At 40.6% G+C, this 5,530-nt stretch overlaps 1 pseudogene; it reads right to left on the reverse strand.

Annotated features, from left to right (window-relative positions):
- Positions 1–247: 247 nt before the first annotated feature.
- LOC133887412 (WAT1-related protein At1g44800-like) lies at positions 248–3,874 on the reverse strand (annotated as a pseudogene).
- Positions 3,875–5,530: the final 1,656 nt, after the last annotated feature.

Here is a 5,530-nt window from a genome sequence, read left to right on the forward strand (position 1 = left end):
TTCATCCTCAACTCCACGCCCAACTTCGGTGAATAATACTTAGGGCTCATGGTAAACTCCATTCAATTATATATTTATATGTATATACAGTAGAGTTATCAATATACTATTTTTCCATATGGATTGGTAACTATTACAAGGTATGATTTTTTCTGTAACATCATTATCATTCGGGGTGTGTACGGGGAAATACTTAATTTTCTCCAACTGAACGATCTTAGATTATCTGTCATGCGAATACAACTGTATATGTTCTGTAGTTTACAATAACTCTGTACCCTCCTTACATGTTTACTTTTCAGGTAGCTCCTTCGCTTTAGCCCAGAGGAAGACGTAGAGCCCAACAATCACCATTGTTATGCCGATGAGACTGCACACTCAGAAAAAACAAGAGGTGCAACACAATCAGTTGTTACAGAACTCCATCAGAGAATAATCCATTGTGCTAATTAGGTCTTAGTTAACGTTAGCAGATATCAGAGAGATGGCATTAAATAGAATTATCATTTTTTACTGAAGCAAGAAAAAATATAGCATGGAGAAAAAGCAACTGACCTTCCTACTGTGATGTCGTCTCCTAGGAAGATGGAGCCCAGCACAACAGTGAAGACTACTGATAGTGGGCTGAACATTGGAGGATATGCTGGTCCTTTCTTAGCCACAGCCCACGAGTTCAGGCTATACTTCCCAGCCGTTGCAAGTGCCCCCTGAACCAAGACGCTGTGATATTAATTTCCTTGCAACTAGTTGAGCGCATTGCACTTTTTTGCAAATTTCGTCTGTGATAGCTACTTATATTAGCTCCATCCATCAGGATTTTCAATTAATTCAAAAGCGGTACCGCAACTTTAATTTAAGCTTGTATTATTCAGCTTCAGTCGTCACATTTGCCAATTACTTTAATTTAAGCTCTAGTGAACCTCCAAAGAGAAGTGATAGCATTTCTTAACCAAAGTTTGACTCTGAAAAGAAAAAAGAATAGGTAACAGGTTGTCAAAGGCAAAACCCAACTAAAAATAAGCCGAACTCACACCCAAACCAAGTCACTCTACTTAGACCCAATTAGGTGGTGAACAGAACTAGGGGAAGCCCCCCCACAACCAAAGAAAGCCTTAAAAATTCTAGGAACAGCCTTGACCTGCATGGAGTTTTTGTTGAATTGGAAAAATCTGATCGGTTACCGAGTATATGATGGTCGCAAGGTTTATATCACATCCTATCTTCCAAGCTAGCATTCTTGTCCCTCCTCGTTATAACTCCAGCAAGCGCTGTCTGAAACCCTCCAACCAAGCACGTCGCCATGGACGACCAATATTTGAATGGGTACACCTTGAGAACCTTCGACTACGACCATAGGTCAAAAAAGGAAACATCACGAATTTGAGCCAAATTTACTCTAAATATGCTATCCAATGTTCAGACAAGGTCACAACTCCGGGCATGCATGATTACCTGAATTAGGTACCAGCAAGCAAACATGAAGCTGCTGCCTACCAATAGGATCGTCCCCCGTAGCTGATGACTTGCAACTTCCATCTGCTCTTCGTTGCGGTGGTGAAGAATGGGTTTCCATATATGTAGCGTAATTCCCTTGTAGAGGCTGACGATCATCGTGCCTCCGACAGAGAGCACAACTCCTGCGATCTTGAGCAATCCTGTCATGCTCCTGATTCGCAAGGCCTCCATTCTAAGGCATGAACAATCATATACATATGGTTGAGGTCAAAGTTTACATGTTTGTTTTTGCAAATCATGGCGTAGTAAATTGGTCAATATATGCCCAAGGGTTGACCCAGCCATGTAATCGAGTGGAGATACCACCATTAGAGATTGAAGATGTTGCATGTGACGTATAGGTTAACCTCCATATAAGCTATACCTGAACACGAGGGAGAGGATGAAGGTTGTCAGAGGAATTATATTCAGAAAGATGATGGCGTAGGATGCTGTTGTATCTTGCAGGCCATAGTAGTATAGGCTCATTGGCACAGCATAGCTGTATGACATTTAAATGGATCAGATGATAAGCGATGTTTTGAAACAGATACTGCTAAACGCTTTAAACTTTTGGTATCGATATCTTTATGAAATATGAATATTCAGATTGAATATATAAAAAGAATGTATACATATGCCTCAAAAAGTATTTTATAGTTTTATAACTTTTTTATGTATAAATACGTTGAAATGGAAATTAATTGGTGAGGAATCATAAGTTGATTTTAATTAGGAACATTTTGGAACATCACATATCTATGACCATCGGGGGATTGGGGAAGTATTTGCTTGGAGCCTCATAAGACCATATCCAACCATATTCCTTTCATTTCCTTTCCTTCTTGATTCCCCCTCCTCATTCATATGTCTTTTATTTTCTCTCATCTTCAACAGCTTCCTTTCAAAAGGATTTGCGAAGGGAAAGAAGAGAAAATTCCAGGGTAGAGGGAATGGGAGAGATAATCTCGGAGTGGAGAGAACCGTGAAGGGAAGCTGTTGAAATGCTGAAGAAAACATGAATCCCTTCGTGAAGGGAACGAAACTTGCGAAAGAAAGCCGTTGGAGATGGTCTAATAACTATATCCCCACAAAAAACTTTAAACATATATACCCAATGAATGCATTGAGGAAGATCCATCCCGCGGCGGGCCGATCCATCTCTCTCCACTTCCCCCTACACAACGGACGAACAAAGAACCAATTAGGACTGATAAAACTAAAATTCCACTGGAAACAAATTGCTCACAGCATTCAGGAAAAATTCCCGAGATTCACTGTGAACCTTAAATTCCATGTATCCTTCCATATCCCAGGATGCTCTATTGAAGATCTTATTTGCAGCAATGTTCTTAGTAGCTAGTTATAGCGCAAGTATAGATGTTACAAACCACAAATGCTAAGTTATGAGCCAATGTTCCGCTTATTAGCTACGAGTGCTATAGCTCCGTTATTCACCGTAGCTTGTAGCCAGCAATAGCTCCACTATCCTACATATGTATACATAGTACAAAATAACAAGCTAATTTGAATTTTTAATTTATTAGAAGTCCCAAATACATCTATTATAAGGTTGAACTATGAGAAAAAATATAGCAACACATCAAATAATCTTCCTCTTTTTCAGTACTCTGGCATTCATATTTGATATTTTGTATTCTAGGACTATAGCTATGGTCAACTTATGGATATGTATTAGTGGTTCTAAAGTACCAGATTTTTTCTTATGTGATGGTTCTGACTTATCTTGTGCACATATATATTTGTCCTTTGCTATTGTTTGAATATTAAAACATACAAAGCATAGCTATAGCTGCTGTAGCTTTTTTCTGTGCTGCCGCTATGCTGCTGCAACCGCTATTTAGGGCTCGCTATGTCTAGGTTGTTTCCAAATTTTATCTAACGCTACAAACTTTTGAAGGGAACAGAATATAGCAAGAAAATCACGAGCTCAGTTAGGTTTCGACCGATGATGGGGCAATATATAGTAGCTCGATCGGCGACAAGCAGGTGCGCATGGGATCGAGGGGCCGGACGTACGGACGCACCTCTCCCGGAGGAGCGCCAAGGGGAGGATGACGGCGGCGCCGAAGAGGCTGCGGTAGGCGAGGAGCGCGAAGACGAACATGCCGCCGCCGATTGCCACCTTGGAGAGCAGCACCATCCCCGTGTTGAACAGCTGCACCAGCACCATCGCCGCCGGTGCCTTCCAGCACGCCGTCCCCGCGGAGGGCGGCGCTGCAACCGCCGTCCCTTCCGCCGCGCTGACGCCCGTCTCCACGTCCATCGATCTTTCTGATCAGCTGCTCAATCTTCGGTTCGGTCGCACCGGGCTCCAATAAGTTGACTCTCTTGCCGGTACGTACTGGTGATTGGTGTTTAGGGTATATTAGGGTGATGACTGATGATGTTCACAACCGAAAAGAAAACGACAGGGGGAGGAGAGAGGAAAAAAGCACTCGCCCATTGCTTCTCTGTTGGGAGGCCATGCGGATCAACCGATTTCCGTTAAGGTGCAAATTTTTTTCACAAAAGGATTTTTTTTTATAGCACTCTAACGATTTTTCTTCACAGTTCTTATAAAAAAATTTATAAGATCATTTTTTTTAGTAGGATTCTCTCTTCTTTTCCTCTACGAATCCTTTTGAAAAGAAGTTGTTGTAGATGAGAGAAAAAAAAAAAAAAAAGGAATAAGAAGAGAAATCGAAAAAGAAACCAAATAAATAAAATATGATTAGAGATAATCTAACGTCAGAGGATCTTGTTGCATGCGGATGACGCCTGCATTCCCTATCGCGAGGGATGATCTGGGCTGAATCCTCTCACTGATCGAGCTGGCCCAGCAAGCAACCCAGCCCAACAGGTGCACCTTCCTGCCCGAGGGATTGGGAACGCAGGTTGTACACCACCACCTATGTATCGGAAGTGGCAGAAGGCTGCTTCTCAATTTCGCCACTTCTTTTTCGAAAATGGGGCAGAAGCGCTGCCATTCCTTTTTTCGACAGGATTTTTTAACAGAAAACTAATTAGATGTTCGCGAGTTGTAATGAGAGTAATTTTTTCATAAAGTAATATATAGCTGAGTGCCCATACATTACAACAAAACCCAAATAAACCACACAACATGTTTTGAATCATAAGATTAATTGAATTTTTAAACTATGCATGATGTAAAATTTATGTGTACTTAAGAAACTTTCTTATGTGGCAGATGCTTTGTCGTTTAACAAGAGACCAGAAATATGATGTCGTCAGCATAAGAGACAAAAAGAATGATGTGACATTGAAGGGTTCCACATCATAACTCAACGGACCATATACGATTTACTCCTTTCCTCGAAGCCTTAAATGGCCTTAGAAAACCACTACTTGAATAAAAATATCGAACAATTTACTATACTGAACAAATATCTGCATTCTGTACAAGGTTTGCGAAATTTCATAAAGTTTGTGACAATAAGAAGCTAATCAGCCTCACCACCTCAAAATTTCATTAATCATATGTACTTGTTTTGACCTTGATCAATCATATCAACTATGCGCTGAAGAAGATTAAGAGCATTAGAAACAAATTTAGACCATTGCTTTCTCAAAAGGAAGAAACTTATTCTATCAATTACAGATCTCAATTGCATGCATGTTCCACGAATCAAATGCTTGGCTGTATTTTTGTGTTTGGCCAGCAACAAATACTTCATCGAAAAATGCTTTATGTTCCCTGAAGAAGGCCGAAGCATGCATAACCGCCCAAAAGTATATGTAGGCCACACAGCCCAACACATCATCAGTTGTATAATAAGAGAGCAGAACTAGACATAACCTAAAGTAACTGCTGTCATGCTTAATTAAGATCTTGTTCAGTGCGTCAGTGTGCAAGTTTGACAGAGGAACTTTAGGAAACGACCAAAACGACCACTTCATCGTGCTTCTTGTAGTATGGTACAAGTAGAGTTTCTACACTTCTGCACAATAAAGAAAATTCTCTTACACTATTGACCCGTATGTGTTAAACATTGTGAATTGTCCATGCGCCGGC

Source organism: Phragmites australis, chromosome 12 (genome assembly GCF_958298935.1).
Source record: "Phragmites australis chromosome 12, lpPhrAust1.1, whole genome shotgun sequence".
NCBI lineage: Eukaryota > Viridiplantae > Streptophyta > Magnoliopsida > Poales > Poaceae > Phragmites > Phragmites australis.